The sequence below is a fragment of the Tamandua tetradactyla genome, chromosome 8 (assembly GCF_023851605.1).
Source record: "Tamandua tetradactyla isolate mTamTet1 chromosome 8, mTamTet1.pri, whole genome shotgun sequence".
Classification (NCBI taxonomy): domain Eukaryota; kingdom Metazoa; phylum Chordata; class Mammalia; order Pilosa; family Myrmecophagidae; genus Tamandua; species Tamandua tetradactyla.
Window position 1 is genome coordinate 102169133 of NC_135334.1, and position 21875 is coordinate 102191007.

Genomic DNA, 21875 nt, shown 5'->3' on the forward strand with positions numbered 1-21875 from the left:
TATTATAAAGCCACAGTGATCAAAACAGCAAAGTATTGGCACAAAGATAGACTATATTGATTAATGGAATCTAATTGAGAGTTTGTAAATAGACTCCTAGATCTCTGTTCAGTTGATTTTCTATAAGTTCCCCAAATCCATTGAACTGGGACAGAATAGTCTCTTGAATAAATGGGGCTTGGAGAACTGAATATCCATAGCCAAAGGAATGAAAGAGGACCCAGTCCTCACTCCTCTACAAAAATTAGCTCAAGTGGATCAAAGACCTAAATATAAAAGCCAGTAACATAAAACTCCTAGAAGAAAATATATGGAAACTTCTTCAAGACTTAGTAATAGGAGATAGATACTTAGACCTTACACCCAAAGTATAAGCAATGAAAGAATGAAAATGGGGACTCCTAAAATTCAAATGCTTCTGCACTTCAAAGGACTTTCTCAAAAAATTGAAGAGTTAGCCAACTCAATGGTATAAAATATTTGGAGACCATATGTGTTGGTTTGAAACTGTTAAGTACCCCAGAAAAGCCATGTTCTTCTAATTCAATCTTAGGGATGCAGACCTATTGTGTGAGGGACTTTTTGATTAGATTGTTTCCATGAGACGTAATCCATCCAGTTCAAGGTGGGTCTTAATACTTTTACTGAACTCCTCAATGAAGAGAATAAAAGGCAAAAAAAAAAAAAAAAAAAAAACATAGATGGAGCTCAGAACCTACACAGAGAACAGAGAGTTGAAACCAAGTGAAAGACACTTGAAGAAAGAAAATACCTCAAGAGAAGCCAGAAGGACCCACAGTAGCTGAAAGAGCCATTTGAAGACCAACACATGCTAGGCCAGCAGACAATGCCATGTGCCTTTTCATGTGACAGAGGAACCTAGGCAGAATTGGCCGTTACTTAGTAGAAGTATCCTCTTGTTGGTGCCTTAATTTGGACATTCACATGGACTTAGAATTGTAACTTATAACTTAATAAATCCCCTTTGTAAACACCACTCTATTTATGATATATTGCATTCAGGCAGCTTTAGCAAACTGAAAGATCATATATCTGATAAAGTTTGATATCCAGTTTATATAAAGAAATCCTACAACTCAACACAAAAGTTGCAATTATAAAATGGGCTAGAGATACGAATAGACATTGTTCTGAAGAGGAAACATAAATGGCTAAAAAGCATGTGAAAAGATGTTCATCTTAATTATCTATTAGGGAAATGCAACTCAACAGGTTAATGAGATATCATCTCACACTTATAAGAATGGTTGCCATTAAACAAACAATAGACTACAAATGTTGGAGAGGATGTGAAGAAATTAGAAACACTTATGCACTGCTGGTTGGGATGTTACAGTCAGTGGAAAAGAGTTTCGCAGTTCCTTGAAAAATTAAACATTGAGTCACCGTATGGCCCAGCAATTCCCTGCTCAGTATATACCCAGAAGATCCGAAAGCAGGGACATGAACAGATGTATACTCAGCAATGTTCATATAGTAGCATTATTCACAATTGCCAAAAGATGGAAACAATCCAAGTATTCATCAGCAGTTGAGTTTATAAACAAAATGTGGTATATACATAAGATGGAATATTATGCATCAGTAAGAAGGGATGAGGCCCTGAAGCATATGACAACAATGGATATAGCTTGAGGATATAATGCTGAGTGATATAAGCCAGAAACAAAAGGATAGATACTGTATGGCTTCTAATATGAACCCCTAAAAAATGTAAACTCAGAGTCTTAAAATGTGGAATATAGAGGACGTAGAGATAGACAGAAGCTACAGAGGTGGGAACAGTTATCTAACATGTAAAAACTTGTTTATGAAGTTGAACTTAAATGTTGTGGGGACAGATACAGGTTTTGGTAGTACATTTGCGGGGATATAAGTAATAGTGCCATATTGAAGATATGATTGAAAGGGGTTTAAAGTTATGTATCTTACTGATTAGCATTATAAATATAAATAAGTTCTCACATGAACTACTTCAAAGGTACAACACGAGCAAAATGTTAATAATAGAGTGATATATGGGAAAAACTACCTATTGCATGCTATGAACTATATTTGAGAGGAATACGTCACTCATACTACAATAATACTATGGGTAAGTAATTGGGGGGATAAGAGTTAGGGGTGCTTTGGGTTTTCTCTTTGGTGTGGGTGTGTCTGTCTGTTACTTTTCTCTTCAGAGCCATTAATTTTTTCTAAAATTGAAAGTGTTGATGATTGTACAACTAAATGAGGATACTGTGAAACACTGATTATTTATTTTGGATAGAATATATGTCTACAAGATCTGCGGATTCAAAAATAAACAAGCAGAAAGATCCAAGGGCCAGCTAAATGTGGAGAGAGAAGTGTGCCTATTCAATGTTGGCAGGGTAATAGAATGATGTTGCCCCTCCAGAGGGCAACATAGTGACCCTATAGGAGGCTAAACGTAGGATCGACATACGACTGGGCAGTCCTGTTACTAGGAATATACTCAGAAGAACTGAAGCAGGGTCTCAAACAGATGTTTCCGCACCCATATTTATGGCAGTGTTATTCATGATGTGTAATAGATGAAAGTGCTTGAAGGATACATCAACTGAGAGAAGAGCGAACTGTGGTATATACATAGGAGGGAATATTGTATGGCTACAGAAAGGAATGAAGTTGTCAGGCATGTAATGAGGTGAACAAACCTTGAGGACATTATATTGAGCAAAATGAGCCAAAAACAAAAGGTCAAATATTGTATGGTGTCTTTTAGAAAATGCTTATAAGAAAATTAGGGCCTAGTTTGTAAGCTATTACAGCAGTCATATTTATTCCTGAGCTTAAGTGTTATTTCTAAATTCTGAGATGCTGTGTTCTGTGTGCATAACCTGGTATTTACCTGGAACTTTGGGTACCTATGTAACATCTAAGACTCAGAGTTAGAGTTCTGCAGCTCTGAAAGTCAACATTACTCCATGTAGCAACTGTTAAAAAGAAAAAAAAAATCAGACTTCAATTAAGCTTCATAAGAATGAAGCTTAACTGGTTGGGACTAAGGTAAATCAGAATACTGGGTAAAGGTGATATTGCTTGTATTTTGGAATTTTACCTTTGATGTGAGACCAGAGGAAGAGATGTTTATTTTGTCCAAAATCTAAATTTTCTGTAGCCACATCCTCTAACTTAACCTGTCTGGCTGGTTCATTTAAACAACCTAAACCCATGGAGGCTAGAATAGGGAATGAGATTTTGTAATTCTGTATAGCTTAATGTAGTACCTGGATACATTCCAGAGTATGTTGGGTAGATAATTTAAGAGTATTGGCAAAGTTCCTTGAGAGACTGCAGAAAAAAATATGAAACTATTAAATTTCACCACTTGGGAAATTCCTAATATTCTCTTAAGTGTTAGGGACTCCGATTAATAGGTCAAGTCCTCGATCTTGAGGTTTGCTGTTATGAAACTTATATCTGTAACAGAAAAGCTGAACCTACCTATAATTTTGTCTAAGAGTCACCTCCAGAGAACTTCTTTTGTTGTTTATATGTGGCCTCTTCCTCTCTCTAAACCTAACTGTGCAAGTGAACTCATTACCACCTCCCCTACATGGGACATAATTTCTAGGAGTATAAGGCTCCCTGTCAACCTGGGACATGACTCCCAGTGGATGAGCCTGGCCCTTGCATCATGGGATCAACAATGCCTAACCAAAAGGGGGAAAAGAAATCTAACAAAATAAGGTATTGGTGACTAAAAGATTTCAAATAGAGTTGAGAGGCTATTCTGGAGGTTACTCTTATATGCAAGTTTCAGCTAGATAGTGCAAATTGCCATGGTATGCCAAGCCCCAGCCAGCAATTATTTCTGAAAACCCTAATGAATACCCAGGGCTCTGAAGGTGTACAAAAGTTTTACTCACTAAGTTTATTTTCAGAAACTTAAAACCTCCAGGTTGTTCCTATGCCAGATAAGCCGTGAAACCCAGAGGTACCAGTCTTCCCAAGAATCAAGTAGTTGCATCCTCCTACCCCATAATGCCTATACCACCTATCAACATGAATAAGTTAGAATAGTCACCACCCAAATATTCCCAGTCACTACCCAAATATTCCCCAAGATTGTGAGAAGGATCAAATAAGAGGGAGGAGTTGTAATAGAGAAGATAGGATTTAACAAAATAATGTGACTACTAAATCCTCATACTGATATTTCATGTTAGCCTCTAATGTATTAGAACATCTAGAAAGAAATACCTGAAAATGTAGAACTATAAGCCATTACATACATTGAAACTTGCTCTATAACTTCTTGTTAAACTGTACTTTAAAATTTATCACTTTTCTGCATTTATATTTCACAATTTAAAAATGTTAAAATACATATATATAAGAAAAACAAGCAAAACTTTTTAAATTTAAATTGGAGGTAGGGTGGTCAGACTTGTGCCTAGGTGGCCACTCATTCAAAGTTCTCCACTCCCTTAGATGTCCTTTAGACACCTTACAGAACATAAGTGCTCCAAAGATCACAATTTTCAAACAACTAGACTAGATGTTCTAATATCCCTTCCAGATGATATTATGTTAGAGGTGTGTGTGTGCATGTGTGTGTGTATTTAATGAATGAAAGTTCCAAGCAAAAGATATGTATGCTTCTATAGCTGAAAGTGTCCTTAAATACCTTGTACAATAGGCTGTCTCATCTTTCCCCTATTAATATTCCCCTATAATATTTCATATTTCCCCTATTAATGTGGTCCCATAGAAAAAGGAGGCCCAAAGTGAGATTGAGGTAGACGTTCACCTTCTCTTCCCATTTCTAAGTCCTACAACCTTAAATAAACTTGTGTCTGTTAGAAAGAACCTTCGTGGTAAAATCGGTAGGCAAAGATTAATATCACAAACTGTAATGTGTGGGAGACGCTGGTGATTCATTCCTCCAGGTACTGGGCAGAGGCTTTGAAGATATCTGCCAAGATGGAACCAGCCTGCCAGTCTCAATGTGATATCTGTCTCACACACATAATGCCTTACATGTAAACTGAAGTTTATCCCTATCTTTGATAGGGTGATGAAAAAATCTCCTTCACATGTGTGCTGGTTTGAAACTGATATGGACCCCAGAAAAGTCATATTCTTCTAATCTAATCTCATAGGTGCTGATCTATTGTGGGTAGAATCTCTTGATTAGGTTTCTTCAATGAAGATGTGACCCAACCAATTCAAGACAGGTCTTAATCCTTTTACTGGGGTATTCTATGAAGAGAATTAAAGGCAGAAAATGTAAAGAGCTCAGAGCCAAGACACAGGCAGAGATATGAAATCAAGACACAGAAGTTTGGAGATGCAGAGGGAAAATGCCCCAAGAGATGTCAGGGGCTGAGAGATCCCTGTGAAACCAGAAGCTGGGAGAGAAGGACAGCAACTTCTCCTTGTGCCTTCCCATGTGACAGGAAACCTGGATGCCAGCTGTCCTTCCTCCAAGAAGGTATCCTCTTCTTGGTGTCTTAATTTGGACATTTTAATGACCTTAAAATTGTAACTTGTAACTTGACTTAATAAACCCCCTTATAAAAGCCAATCCATTTTTGGTATATTGCATTCTGGTAGCTTTACCAAAATGAATCAACACGAAAGTGGTTACTGAACAAGAATTGATGAAAAAAAAAAGAAAAAGAATGACACAGAGTTAAAATCTCTCTGATCATTGCAGTGAATAAGCTAAGGGCTTGGAAGTAATACAACTTCAAAATTCTTGTTATATTGTTCTCATTATGAAGTAATAATATAAACATAAAGTATAAATATTGGAATGCATTAAAAGCTAAGAAAGGAAAAGAGCAAGTCCAAAATTTAACTTTTTAGAGATGAGCACTAATGATGTTCTATTAATCTTATTGCAAGCTTTCATATGCATATATTTATATATACTTAACAGTGAAATCTAGACTACCTCCGTCAGCTGGGAAGGCACATGGTCCTTGCTCCTAGTTCATTGCTTTCAGTTTCTGATTCAATTGGTTTTTTCTCTGTGTCCTGCGTTCTTTTAGCGTACCCAAGATGTTTCTCTCTCTAAGTATCTGTTGGTCCTCTCTTAGCTTCTCCGAGAAAAACTCTGGATTTTTACCTCTTAACTTCTTTTAGCTCCCTCCAGTTACTGGGTCCTTCAAGTTCTGTGGTTCCATGCTTAACATCTCCCGGGGCATTTCTGTCTGAGCTTTCTCCAAAATGTCTTTCTCTTAAAGGACTCCAGTTAGTGGGTTAAAACCCACCTTGAATGGGTGGGCTCACATCTCCATGGAAACAACCTAATATGAGAGTTCCCACATAGCTTTTCAGGGGTACATAATAGTTTCAAACCAACATGGTTCACGTGGGAACGGTTGTGCCGAGTGGGATAGAATGATAACCTAACACAAAGTCAGCCTCCAAAAGTCCTTGAGCTGCCCCAGAAGTCACTTTCTCCTCACTTTCTCATCTCTATGCCTTCTCTATGAAACAGACATCCTTTAAATTATTCAAGTGAAGACAATCCTAGTTGCATTAGGACATATAATAGCTTCAGATATCCTCACTTGGGTAGAATTATTCAGTGATATTGGAAATTTTATCAGAAAATCATGCGACTTTCAGAACCTCCTTTGAGGCATTACTTATTATCTTTGAAACTAAGCCGCCAGCTAGTTTTCATGTCCTAAAAGCTATTCTGCCTTACAAACACAACTTTTACTTTAGCAGGTTTATTAAGTTTTGTATATATTATCCCTTATAGCATACATATCTGTCTTTAATCTTCTGGGAATTTTACTTTATTTATCTATTGCACTCAAATTTAATGCTTTACCCATGTCTATATATATACCACAACTGTGTGAAAGTCAGGTTGTTGTAAGTTTGATGGGGAATACAGCATCCCAGTTCAATTATTTGGAAACTATTTAATTTTTTTTTAAACTAGAAAGGACCTTAAAGATTCATCTAGCCCAATCCCCTCATTTTACAGAGATGGAATTAAGAAAAGTAAACTCCCTAAGGTTATCCAGTTAATTGCTCATGACTCTTTTTCAATCGAACTGACTCCACACAAACAACTTTGACCTTAATCAAGAAAAACAACTGTAGGTTAGATTGTGTGTCATTACTGATCATCTATGACTTAGTCTGGTTAAGAGATCACTATTCATTTAGTCAATGAGTAGTTGCAAACAATATTGAAAAGTCTCAGCATTTCTATTTAAACAGCTCTGACACTGGCTGCCCTTTCCTCCCCCTTTGCTTCAAAGACTATGTGTTGTTTCTCTGGCAATACTGCTGTAGAGCTAAAGTAGTTGACTCTGTTTTCAGATGCTTTAGCCAGACTAGTATAGGCTTTTCCCTGAGTCTGTCTGTAGGCCTAATTTTTGCCATGGTCATAAGAGTTTCACAGTAACTGGTGACAAATTTGGTAGCTAATGTTCAACAAATAATCTGAAGAAACTTTTACTTCGAAAACAAACTTTTAGTGAAATATTTCAATTTGTATTGTGTCTCTGAAGATGAACTAGTTTAATGTAGTTAACTTTTTCAAAAGTTCTCTATTAAATTTCAGGTAACTATTTCACACAAGATTTGAAATATTTGGTGAGACATATCTCCTGACACAGAGACACTATATTGAAATTCATATACATATATAGTGGGCAGCCTCTCCAACTACAAATAGCATCCTGTGTTCTATCATGATACAGCTGAAAATAATATATTTTTTTCGAATACCCTCATTGATTTCTCTTTTTTTCTGCCACCTAACTTTTGGTATTGGTGAAGAATCTGTTTTGGCTCACTGTACTTTGTTTCTCCCAGTTTTCTCTTCTGAGAGATTATTCCTTACATAAATTCAACCCTCATCTTTGTGTGGAACACACACCAATCTATGTCTCCTACACCTACCTCTCTTTAGGCTCCTGAAAATGAGTACTGAATTGTCTCAAACTTAACCCAAAATGTGTACATCTGAAACTGGGCCTATCAGATTTCAGACCAGCCTGATTCCCCTACCTGTATCCCTAATTTGGCCAATGGAAGCCATGTGTCTAGTGTGCTGAGCTTGAGACCTTCAGGTGGTCTACGGTTTCCTCCTACTTCCATATTCTCCCTCTCTCCACTCACACAGACAATTGTCAAATTCTGATTTTTCTTTTGTAATGTTACTCATATCTTTTACTCTCTACTGCTACAATCTTGATTGGAGCTTCAGCCTATAAAGATTCCCATATGATCTATGGGGCACCATACTATTAGTTTCTATAATTTTCTACACACAATTTCCAGATTAATTTTACTAAAGCATACTTTTAATATTTAGGGTCTCTTTATCAAGATCCTTCAAATCTAGTTAATGATTTAGGAGAAATGACAATACGCTTCAATTTTGTTCACCTTCAAATGAATGGGTTTCACTACATGTTTCTCAGCTTCCTCATAATTCTGTTATTCTATGTGTTTGTTGTTCTGGCATTCAGTTAGTTACTGATATGATTTTCCAGCCCCATTTTCCTCTTCTTCCTCTTTTCCTCTTTCACAAAGCTTTTCCTGTCACTACTGGGCTTCAAAACTTTTCTCATTATTTCTCACTCCTGAAGTAACCTGGTAGTTCCCTCAGCCTTCCAAATCCTTCCTACTTTTGAAGTTAGCTTAAATCCCATCTCTGCCTAATGATATTCAGTTCAGAATTTTTATGGCTATTCTTAATATCAGATCTTTGTCTCCCCTAATATTTTTATCAGTTTCATCTTATTAATAGCATAATTGGCAAATCTAACCATCCTGCAAAGAAACGGACATGGTAGGCAAGAAAAAATAACGATGAGACCTGGATTCAAGTCTCAGCTCTGGGACTTACAAGCTGCAAATCTCTCTTAAATAAACCCTTACATATATGGGACCTCAGTTTGCTCATCTGTGAAATAAGAATATCAAATTCTCTTTAATTTTATGATATAATATTAAGGCATTCCATATTCTGTAGTGTGAAGTAGACTCTACTTCATTATGCATTTATCTGGCAAACAGCAAGTTCCTCGAGCCCATATTTGAGGAGCATTCAAATTCAGAATAAAAATAAAAGACAAATTATAGGATGGTTGTCCTATTTCTATTACTATATAATAACAATTATATAGAGTCAGCATGCTATTTAAAGGGGAGATTACCTATATGATACATTGTTTACTGAACCTTTATTGAAATGAAAAATAAAAGGCATTGTGAAAAACATTGGTAGATTCAGAGAAAGAATAGGCTAAAAATAGATTAAAAATGAGAATAGGAAAAAAAGAAGAGGATAAAGATACAGAAATGAAATCAGTGATGTGGTATCTACCCTTAAGGAGCCAATTGTCTAATGGGAAGCATACAGATAAAGGATTTACTGTAGTTATACATATATGAAGCTTTCAATTGGTATCATTTATTGAATGTCTTTGATGGTCCATAACCAATGCCAAGGACTTAACATGTACCAGCTCTAATTTTTGCAATATTTCAAAGTGGTTCTTATTATTACTCTTTAGTTGAAGATAAAAAAGAAAAATGATGTCAGAGATATTAATCTCTCCAAGATAAAATATCTAGATAAAATAGCTAGAGAGTGGTAGGAATGTTCTCTCTCCAGTATATCCTCTTAGGTATCTTTGATGCCAAAAGTGAGACTTGGATACATTTCTGTAGAAATGATTTTTTTAATGACTGATTATTTCTAAGTGTTAATGCCACTTAAATGGCTGTCTTTGAAGAAGTTGTTTCAGTTTCCTGTTTTACATCCCTGCTAAAGCTGTTTCTGGCTCTAGTCTCAGAGCACAAGATCTGGATAGACTAAAAATTTTCAAAAACATCATTTTATGGTATCTTTAAGCATGAGTTTGGTTCTCAGCTTATCCCTGTTCTTTCATACTTTACTATAAAATTCAACAAGGAATGAGGCTGCACCGTCTATACTTAGCTTGGAAGTCCCCTCAGCTAAATACCTAAGTTCATTGCTTTAAAGTTCTATCCAACATCAGAACACAATTTTGCCACATTCTCTGATACTTCACTACAAGGGCCCCCTTCTCTCCAGTTTCCAATAACACATTTATCATTTCTTTCTAAAGCCTCATCAGAAGTACTTTCAAGGTACATACTTCCATTAACAATCTCTAGGCTTTTTCTATCAAGGGCCTCACAGTCCATCCAGCCTCTTCTCATTACCTGCTTCCACAACAGTTTTCACATTTTTAGGGTATTTGTCCTAGTAGTATTCCCTCTCAGTACCAAAATCTGTATTAGGGTTCTCCAGAGAAACAGAAATGACAAGATAGACAGTGTATCTACCTATCTATCTATCTACCTATCTACCTATCTATCTATCTATCTATCTATCTATCTATCTATCTATCTATCTATCTATCTATCATCTATTTATCTATCTATCTATGTAACTATTATGCAATATATTATAGGAATTGGCTCACATGGTCATGAGGAATGGCAAATCTGAATTTAGGAGAGCAGGCTGCAAGTTAGGAACTCTGATGAAAGTGACAATGAATTCCCCAGGAGAGGATGACTGGCTGAAGTAAAGATAGAAATTCTTCTTTCTGACTGCTGAAATCATAACCACTCCCTTTAAGGCCTTCAACCAATTGGATGACACTTCTGTCATTGCTGAAAGCAACTTCCATAGATGCAATCAACTGACTAATGCCTTAAATCCAAGAAATACCGTCACAGTAACAATCAGATCTCTTCTTGTTTAACCAAACAACGTATGCCATAACCTAACGAAGTTGTCACATGAGCTCAAACATCACAATAGTTTTAGAGCTGAGTCTTTATGATGAGTAGGATTTCTACTGACTTGGTGGGTAGAGAAAGCATTCTAGGCACAAACAACAGACTGAGCAAAAATTCAGAAGTAAGGACTTGCAGGTTATATTTAGAGGCTTCTGGTGATTTTGTGTGGCTAAAAGAAGAGCAGGGAGTGAGCAAGGGAAGGCTAAAAGGTGCTGACATTGGGTAGGCAGAATCTTAGAAGAGTGTGCTACTTCGAGAAAATGTAATTAGAAAATCTGGCCATCCTAAGCTTTTTCAAAGATGACAGCTAGATCAGCTTGCATAACAGTGAATAGAACATACCCACCTGCTCAGTTTCTAATGTAATATACTGAAAATTGTGTCTTCCTACACACTTCTTCAGAACTAATTTGACCTACACCAGAGAGTAGTTCTACCGCAGCTATAGTCAACATGAAGAGCTATTTTTTGAGTGTATTAATTTCTATTCTGTCTTGCTTACTGAGTTTCTAAGCAATTTCTATCTTTCTCTTTTGTTCCCATTAACAGACCTGCAAAATTTATGCTCATCTTATCACGGGTTTCAGAAGAGTATGTGGGCTGCCTAAGACAAGTACACTAAAGATGAGTTTTGAGATGGACTTTCAGCTCTATCAACTCTGCTCTTCAGTAATGGGCTATCAACTTCAGAGCCTTCATGGGATGTGCAAATTTACACAAATTTGTAGCATTATATTAATTTTTATACGTGACACTTTAACTCATCATGCCATTGCATGCAGCTTGCTTCATTATGCAGTTTGTATGTGTTGCAAACTAGACTCACATCTATAATTTATTTAGTTTTATCCTAATTTATTTAGTTTAATCCTAAGCTGCTAGCGAAAATGCATTTACTTGTAAATGTCTTGCACCTGATCTTATATATAAAAACTTTTGCACCACTTAAATTTAAGAAATATATTTGCATTGTAAAATAATAGTATGATAATCTAAGTAAGGACTAAATTGATCAGCAAAAGACCACCATGAAAACAATTTAATGATACTTTATTATAATTTTTAATATAAGATATTTCATGTAGATTTTATATAATCACCTGTTTAACTAACATACATATACTGTCTTAGCATGCCAGGACTACTATAACAAATATCATTAACTGGTTGGATTAAACAATAGCATTTTATTATCTCACAATTTGGAAGCTTAAGTTTCAATCAATGTATTGGCAGGCTATGCTTTTCTGAATTCTGTAGCATTCTAGCGGTGGGTGGCTAGCAATCAATCTCTGCTCCTTTCACAGGAGAAGTGAGAGGCAATTGTTGCATTTGTTCGCTTGTTTGTTTGAATCAACAGATTTCGTTGCAACTCCAGTCTTCCAGTTACTCCGGCCAAGGTTCTTACATACTCTTTGATACTTCTCTCCCTCTCATTCCCCACATCCAATCAGCTAAGTCATCCCCCGACTTTCTCTTCAAAATGCATTCAGAATCCAACTCTTTCTCATTACACTCACTACTACTGCTCTGGTATAAACTACCAAAATCTCTCCCAAGGACGATTGCAAACACTTCTCAAATAGTGCAGGCTGTAGTGTTTGCCCCCACCTTCCTACCTGGAGTAGGAAGCTAATGGTAGCTTCTTAACAGAGCAGCCATAACAAGGTTTTACAATGTAAATCAGATTATGCAACTCCTCTGTTCAAAAATCTTCCAAGGCTTCCTGGCTCAACCTTAATTAAAATCACCTGCAACTCCCAGTGTCCATCCTTTTTGACTTTATCCCCTACTTATTTCCTCTACGGCATTAGGTATTTTGCATCTGCACCGAAAGCAAACCCAGTCACCTCTAGGCTGTTGCATTTAACCTAAATTCTGTCTGTAATAATATTCACCCAGATGATTTATGGTTTGTTGCCTCATCCCTTTAGGACTTTGCTCCAACATCACCTTCTTATAGCGGACTTCCCTCGCCATCATTTATAAAATCATCTCTCCCCATCCTCATGGCACTTATTTTTCTGCTTATTTTTCTTTGTAGCATGTATTTGATGTTCTATAAATCTTATCTTATATTAATTTCTATCTTTTCCCATCAGATTATAGGATACGTGGGTGAAGGAAGCTTGTTTTGTTTTTCTGTTTTAGTCACTATTCTCAGTGCCTAAAACTGTGCCTGATCTGTAGGGGCTTCTCAAAAATATTGTTGAAGAAATGAACTACACGGGAACGTGTTGTGAAAATGTGGAACTGACAGAGGTTTTTGCACTGTTTTATTGATTTCCCTGGGATGAGTTATAACATCAGTCTGAGCCCATCATTTAGGAGTGTTGGCTTCTGTTATGTGTGCACTTCTGAAGATAGCCATTTTGAGCCAAGACCACGACTCCTGTGTTCACATCCGTAATGAGTGGCAGATCACTAAGCACCTCGACACTGAGGATGGACCCCTTGACTCATCTTAATTGAGACCAGATTGCTAACTACAGGGGGAGGCACAGGATTCTTCCAGGAATTCAGTTCAGATTTCCCTTATTTATTAAAAGTTTCCTCCTTCTTTGAACATAGCTCTTATTCTACTGGACTTGTAAATGGTTCAATAGCAAATGAATATACTTTTCTTCCATCTTCTCAGGAAATTCTGTTTTTTAAATTAATTCCAAATCCTTGTGGGAGACTGTAATTTAATCTTCATTCTCCCAAATTGTAAATTATTTTTCCTATCTTGTCATTTTGTTTCTAGACAATAGCCTAGAAAAGGCAAATTTTAGCATCTGGTCATTATATTCCAAGAATAAAAAGAGAAAACTAGGGGATCTGCACAAAAGATATAGAAGGGCATGTTCCTTTTTTGTTGTTGTGATGACATGCTCATTCATTCATTCATTCATTCATTCATTATACAATTATTATGGATCTTTGCAACAGACTGAGATAGATGAGAAAGTACATGAAGACTGAGTGGAAAGAACATTGGATTTAGCATTAGAAGAACCAAGATCAAGTCAGACCAAACCACTGAATAACAGAGTGACCTTGGTTAGTTACGTAATTACTTTGAGTCTCATCTTTTTTATTAATGGAATGAAGGTAATAGTACATACTTTACAAACTTACTCTTTTACTGTGAGTACTGGAGTAGTTTTGAATTTGAAAACAAGTTCTGAAAGTTATATAAATGTAAGCTTTTGCATTATCACAAAATGTTATTGTATAAAATATAAATACTATAAAATATATAATAAAATTGAGTATATTACAAAGAGATACAGACTGAGAGAAAACAAGTATGCTAGCCAGAGTTTCTTTTCTCAATATGAAAATTCAGTAGGAGAAAAAAATATGTTTATAATAAAAGGCAATATATGACTCTATAGTAGAGAGAAAGTTTAATTTCAGTGCAGCAAATTCAGTAAGACCTTATCAACAGGGTAGTATTTGAACAAGGCCTTGAAAGAGAAGTCACACATTAGCTTATCATTTGTCTCCTTTTAACATGGCTTAGGAGATGACTTATTGAGCTAATAGTGGATGGCAGTCAGCTACATGGGCTTTTGAATCAGATTATCTGCATTCAAATACAAGCTATGCATTTTGCAGCTGCATGATTTTGAGTATGCATTTAATTCCTCTGCTCCTCAACATCATCGTTTACAAATAGGGGGTAACAATATTGACCTCATAATGTCAGAATGAGTATTGAGATAAGGGCTGTCATGTTCAGGTTCAAGTGTCAATTTGGCCAAGTTGTGGTACCTGTTTGTCTGGTTGCGCAAGTGCTGGCCTGTCTGTTGCAATGTGGACATTTCATAGAATTAGATCATGATCATGTCAGCTGCATCCACAGCTGATTCCATTTGTAATCAACCAAAGGAGAGACTACATTGCACTCACTCTTCTGCAATGAGTGATGCTTAATCTAATCACACGAAGCCTTTTAAGGAAGATTCAGAAGAGACAGATTCTATTCCTGCTTCGGCTGATGAGCCTCTCCTGTGGAGTTTGTCCAGACCCTCCATCGGAGTCCTCAGCTTCACAGCCTGCCCTGTGGATTTTGGATCTGCATTCCCATGGTCACATGAGACACTTTTATAAATTTTATATTTGTGAGTGTTCTCTGTTGATTCTGTTTCTCTAGAGAACCCTAACTAATGCAAGGGCTACCATACTAAAGTTCTCATTAAAAGTTAATGGGTATTATTCTACTTATTACATTGTTATTATCATAATTCCTGGTGTCAGAAATTATGGGATACCATGCAGAAATGTAAGGCTGGTCCTTCGCATTATAAGCGAGGAAGACAAGTTGGTTGTACTTACTTTCTTTATTTTTCTCTTGCTTTGTCTAGTTTTGTATATTAGTGTCTCCACTTTCCAAAGGACAATTTGTTCAGAATCCTAGCTAAAATCCCAATCTCAGAGAGTTTTGTCTTTTTTGTCTTTGGTATTCCAGGATTCAGGGCTCAGTTAACAAAGGAAATAATCTAAATAAATGGCAAACTAATTCAAGTCATGTTGGTTATGACTTAATGGGTTTTCTTTTCACTCTATTCTCAACAAAAGGTGTTGAGTAAATATATTGAGTCAAAGAAGCAAGAAATAACGGTTCTACATATATAATTTAACTAATCTCTGAAACCAAAAATCATTCTGTATAAATATAGACCAATCATCATTATACTCACCATCTTCATCATCATCATCATGCCATTTACCATTGTACAGTGACTTACACCTTATAAATCACATTCTGCTACATTACTGAATTTAACCCAATAATTTTATAAAATGTATTATCATCCTTAATTTGTACATAATTATGGTGTTCTTTCTTTAAGACCTAGGCAGGCTTGTAAGCTTATTATATGGGAGAAAAAAACAGGCCTGTATGTACACTACTTGAGAAATAAAAGTCAGTGATAGGTGATTACACCTACCTACTGTATCCAGATGATGTATATAGTCCATCTAGTTGTCTATAAGTCCATAAATATGTCTCTATTGTCTATTATTTTCCCATCTCATTATCTATCAGTCCATTATGATCCTCTTCAGATGGGCAGTTCAGATTTCACTCTTTCTTTAGTCCCCCCACCTTTTCATTTCCTCCCCATAATCCCCTCAGTGTTTCTAACACTCTATTCGTCCTCATGATTCTGGTGTCAACCAGAAGTTTTTGCTGCAAGAGGTTCAAATAAAGCTCAGAATACCCCAAAACTTTGAGGGTTCATGCAAGACATGTGGGCGAGATAGGCAGGTGGGGCTTGATATCATAAGGGGAATGATATATGGCACTGACCATCAACTTCAGAAGTGTGACAATTTGGAGATAGAATTACAGAGGGTATCAACTAGCTCAACTTGATGCTTGGTACATGAGAAAGAGGTTACAGTTTTAAAAGATGTTCCCATTTTTTAAGAATAGATGCATACCCAGACCTTTATGTAAATCCCTCAATCAAAATGTTGGTAATGCTTCCAAAACCCTTATAAAACTAAAACTATTTAAGCCTTTAAAAAGGACCCCAAGTCTAGACTCGTTCCTTATCCGTTAGCTGGAAGCCTTTACTATATAACCTTCAGGAGTTCCAGAAGAGAGAGATTGATGAAATATATCCTCATTAATATCAACAGTAACTCATGGAGTAACTATGATGAAATTTTCCACAAAGATTCTGTCTGTTTACTCTGTTTTACTAAAGACCTAACCTTTCCACTGCAAGTAGAGGTGAAAACAGAAAAAAGTGAATAGAGAGTAAAACGACCTATTACTTCTCACAAATGAGATAACTGTGGGTCAATATTTATCCTAGGTGGGGTCACTGTGGGTCCTAGTTTGTCACGTTGCATCCATTATCCCAGAGTAATTATTGATGGTGCACCTTTTCTTTTTTTATTATTGTGAAATATAAAATATACAAAAAAGCAATAAATTTCAAAATACATTGTAACAAGTCATTTCAGATTTCAGAGTTTCGTATGGGTTGCATTTCCATAATTTTAGGTTTTTCCTTCTAGCTGCTCCAAGACACTGGAGACTAAAAGAAATGTCAATATAATGATACAGCAATCATACTCATGTGTTAATTCCTATCATCTCTGTTATAACTTCTCCTTTTCCCTTGATCCCCCTCCCAGCCTTTAGGGGTATTTGGTCTGTGCCCATTCTAATGTTTTCATGTTAGAAAGGGGTGTCAACAGTATGGGAAAGGGGGATGGAACTAGTTGATGTTCTGGAGAGGCTGGCCCCTCTGGGTTTCAGGACTTATCTGGCTTAGGAATCATCTGGAGGTTATGGGTTTCTGGAAAGTAATCTTAGTGCATGTAACTTTACAGAATCTTTGATAGAGCCCTAGGTGTTTTTTAGGGTTAACAGGAATGGGGTGTACACTTTCTTATACAAAGTGTGTCCAGTTGGAAAATAAATTATGTTATCACACTAGTTCTGGACAACACAATCATTATAGCTATTGACAGACCAAAATTAGATGGATGCAGATGGTCGAGTAAATGACTACTAGGGTGTAGGATAAACTGTTACAAAGACTAGAATAAAGACTAGGTAAACTGACTAAAACCAGAACTATTTCCACAAACCAGGCTGTTTTAAAGTTTTACATTAAGCCCGTGACTTACTTTATAGATATTGGGAATAAAACTCAAAGAAATAAAATGTTCTTAGAGACATCCCCTAGGAACTAACTGATCTTCTGATGTCAAGCATGTGTTCTTTTTCCACTGCCTCCTTGCTTGGAAACCACAGACCAAGCATCTGCTATACTTAACAATCACCACACTAAAGGTACAATTTGGTGATGCATCTGTTACGGGAAATATATAAAACTTAGAATAGGCTAATAACTGGGGAGGCAAGACTAAAATAAAAGAATCAAAGAACGATCCATGATTCTATATAATTATGTGCTAAATTTCTTAGTAAGGCTGAAGAAGTTCAGAAGAGACGTCATGTGGGCTGGTGTATTCAGGGAAGAGGGGGGCACATCAGCTGAGCCCTGGAGAACTTGGATGTTGGGCAGAGGGTGGAGGACATTCCAAAAAGAAGAAACAAAGGGCGATATTTTTGGTTATTTTTCTGAGGCATATCAAGGGATGTATTCTGACCAAAGCTGAGAGTTTGTGCTGAATAACAGAGAAATATTTGGATAGATAAGTCAAATTTGTCAAGATTGCAAGAATTATTTGAACATTCAATTTTGTTTTACCCATGCATATACATAACTTTACATAAATACATAAATATGGAAATGCACATACTTTTGAAAGCACAGTCTTTTTTATTTTTTCTTAATTCTTTTTTGGCTCATTTTTCTCCCTCTCTTCTTCATCCAGCCATGTTACCACTTTCCTAACCATGTTAGCAACCTCGCATGTTACCTTTCTATATCATTTCTCCCTCTTTAAATAGATAGATTTCAAGGTAGGATAATCACTAATTAATGGATATTAATTTTGTTAACAGTGTTTTGTACTAGCAGCAATGAGACAATAAACACTCTGACATTTGGATTATTATGTATGGCTGCTTTGGTTCCTATGGGATAGATTTCTAGATGATGGATCATTGGTTAAAATAGCCTCCACAAAAAGTTCCAAAGCAATGTGTAAAAGAATGCTTTTCCCAATAGCCCTTCCAAAAGTAGGTACCATGGGCTCCTTTCCATTTCTTTTCTAGGCTAAAGGTTTTAAAAGATACTTTTGTTGTTTTAATTTTCACCAACTGCCAGAAGAACTGTTTTGTTCCATTTTAAATTATTTGTGATTTATTGGGTCAGCATCTGAAAATGAAGTCTTTAAACTATTGACATTTGAGAATATATTCTGTTTTCCTTTCCTTTTCTTATTTTCATTATTTTAACATGGGTTCATTCAGGGAAGCAGGATAAGAATTAAGTATTATGAAATACGAATTTATTATAGGAATAAGACTTGACTCATTGGCAGGAGCTGTTTGAGAATAAAGATTATAAAAGGAAACTGTAGAATCAGTGGAAATTTACTAAAGTCTTTCTGAAGCTTGGGTGTGGTGGATGGTGGGGTAGCCAGGGAATCTGGAATGAGACCACGAGGAATAAGCCCCTGGAAGGGCTATTGCCTCTGTATCAGTGATGGCTTGAAGATTCCATAGGGAGAACAGCTGGACACAGTTCAAGGAAGAGCAAGGACCAGCTAGAATCTGTTTGCACTTGTGTCAGTCTCTTACCACCTCTAATCACAATTACGTTCAGAATTTACCTTCAGAGCAGAGTGGCTACTCTTTCCATCAACTTTCCCATTTTTTGCACAAATTTCTCTTTTAGCCAACTTTACCCTAGAACTAAATGGCAAAGAGAATTCTGGGAAACATAGTTGTAGCTTAGCCAAGTTAACGCAGAACAGACGTGACAAAACACAATTTCAATTTTTGTGAACGTCCATAAACACAAAGATAATGTATGTTCTTAAATAGAAAGAATTAAACTTTTCTCAAATGAAGTTCTTGTTTGTAGTAGTTAATTCCTCTATATACCTGTTTGTTTGCTTACTTAAATTGTTTACATTTTGAAAGAGGTATATACTAAAGCCTCCTATTAAAATTGCAATTGCATTAATTTCTTGATTTTCTAATAGAATTTGCCTCTTACTTGATTCCATACCCAATAAAATGATATCGTAGGAGTCTTTCACATTCTAATTTTCTTTGTACATTTCCCTCCCTTCATTAGACTTTTGAAACATTTTTGCTTCCCTTACAACTACCTGGATTTGCTGAGAGGATTGATAAATAATCAGTATTTTTTTCACAGTTTTTCATTTCTTCCCAATGCATTTTTCTAGCTTTTATATTAAACATCCCTGGAAAGTGTATTATTATACATTTGAATTTAATTAGATACATAAGTTGAGAATTTGAAGTTCACCATTATTTTACCCTTCTATCTTGAGATGTCTGTCTGGTTCAACGATTGTTTTAGCTGAATATTTTACTACTAAGTGCTTTCTTTAGACATGTTATATAGGTTAAATATTCCTCAGAGTTTTTCCTCAAGCATTCCTATAGTTGTGAGTGAATTACATTTTTTCCAGGTATTTGATTCTGGGGTGAAGTAATCCTTTATAATCAGTCTGAAGAAGCCATTCTAATTTCCAGAATTGCAGATAAGAAGTTTGATATATCTCTTTTCTGGTTTACTTTGTAAATATTTCGTTAATCCTATCTGAAATTTGTTAGAGGTCAGGAATTTTAACAAGATATATACATGCAATAAACTAATTGTAGATGTAATTCCCATCTGTGACATACTGTTAGAGGAACAAGTAGGCCAGTACTTGTTGACCAAACAACATAACCTAGCCACATAGACATATGAAATTAGCAGCTCAAAGTACAATCCTTGTCAATCTGGCACACACATCTCCTTACAACATACCTGATCTCCAAGTAAAGATAATGACATGGTCATAATTCTGCTTAACATAATAAAACTTTCTAGCATATAACTATAAATTCACTAAAATGTATCCCCAAAGAGGATGCAAGATCTTGGATGATACTCAATTTTATCCATGACATCCTATAAATTAAATATTATAATTCAAATTTATACACATGTCAAATGATAGTTTGATGTGAGAGGGGAAAAAAGCAAAGATATTGGATTATGCACACACATATATTCAAAAACATATTCATAACTTAATAAGGTATAAATATTCATAACAATTACAGTCCTTGTGTCTGCAGCTGGTCATACTGGAGTGGTGTTCTTTGCCTAGTGTGGTGACCCAAACCTTCAATGCTGAAGGGTCTGGGCCATTAGTAGTCCTGACTGGATTGGGCAGTTGTAGTTTCCCAGTGACTTTAATCAAAAGGCATGGTAGTACTAAGAGATGCCCTAAAGGACCTCCTGTATTCTAGGCATAGTCTTTTTTAACTCCTTTTTGTAGCAGCAATATAATTTCCCCTTCCTTGCCTGTTGATTCAGAAGCAGGAGTCCAAATTTGCCAGGTGTCAGGTTTATCTTCTAGTACAATGGAATCATTATTGACTCTCCTGATAGAAACATTCCTCCCTTCAGAATGAAGATTTCTAGACCAGTAAAGATTAATAAATTTGCAGGGACAATGTGCCAGTTTGAAAATATTATATACCCCAGAGAAGCCATGCTTTAATCCTGATTCAATCTTGTGGGTGCAGTTGTTTCTTTTAATCCTAATTCAATAGCGTAGGCTAGTACCTTTAAATGATCTCCACAGAGATGTGGCCATGTCCATTTTACTAGAGTCTTTAAAAGAGGAAACATTTTGGAGAAACCTCAGAAATGGCAAGGCGACAGAGAGAGAGAGAGAGAGAGATCGAGAGAGAGAGAGAGAGAGCTGACACAGATGCCAACACTTAGAGAGCAGAGACATGGATGTTTGGAGATGCTTGAAGCCCACCCAACATCACCATGAGATGTTAAGCAAGCCAGAACCTGGGGAGAGCCAAGAGAAGTCAAGAGATGGAAGCCATCACCAGAGAAGCAAAGTTAGTAACTCCCACAAGAACAGAAGCTGAAAGCAACGGAGCCCAGGAACAAGGGACCAGCAGATGCCAGCCGTGTCATTACCAGCTGACAGAGGTGTTCCTGATCCACTGGCTTTCCTTAAATTAAGGTGTCTTTCTATAGATGCCTTATTTTGGACATTTTTTAGGCTTATAACTGTAAAGTTGTAACTTATTAAATTCCCCTTCTTAAAAGTCATTCCATTTCTGGTATATTGCATTCCAACAGGTTGCAAACTAGAATAGACAGGAAGCAAAATTTTCCTAGTGAACCACTAGGGATAATAGAGAGTAGTGCCATTCCCATTTCTACCCTTGGATTCCTGACCCATGAATCCTAGCTATAGAAGAAATAACATCATAATTGGATTCTGATTTAGAGAATATACCAGCTCCCAGAGAACACTGTCCCAGCTAAGCTATTACCACCCAGTAGGTGCTATAATTGGGTATTCAAAAGGCCATTCCACTATTCTATCAACCCAGCTGCTTGGGTCTTGGGGAACATGATAAGACCAATGAA

The 21875-nt window shown here is 36.3% G+C and overlaps 1 protein-coding gene and 2 long non-coding RNA genes across 4 annotated transcripts in view; 2 read left to right on the top strand and 1 right to left on the bottom strand.

Annotated features, from left to right (window-relative positions):
• Window positions 1-10769, bottom strand: part of LOC143644796 (uncharacterized) — a 91061-nt gene extending 80292 nt beyond the window's left edge. The window contains exon 1 of the long non-coding RNA XR_013156873.1: window positions 10485-10769. This is a non-coding gene — a long non-coding RNA (uncharacterized LOC143644796). The remainder of the gene's footprint in view (window positions 1-10484) is intronic.
• The window catches only part of ANO3 (anoctamin 3), a 436850-nt gene that overhangs the window by 139036 nt on the left and 275939 nt on the right, over window positions 1-21875 (top strand). The window lies entirely within an intron of this gene.
• Window positions 10494-11571, top strand: LOC143644795 (uncharacterized). Its single transcript, XR_013156872.1, has 2 exons — window positions 10494-10927; window positions 11356-11571. It is a non-coding gene; the product is annotated as an uncharacterized LOC143644795 (long non-coding RNA).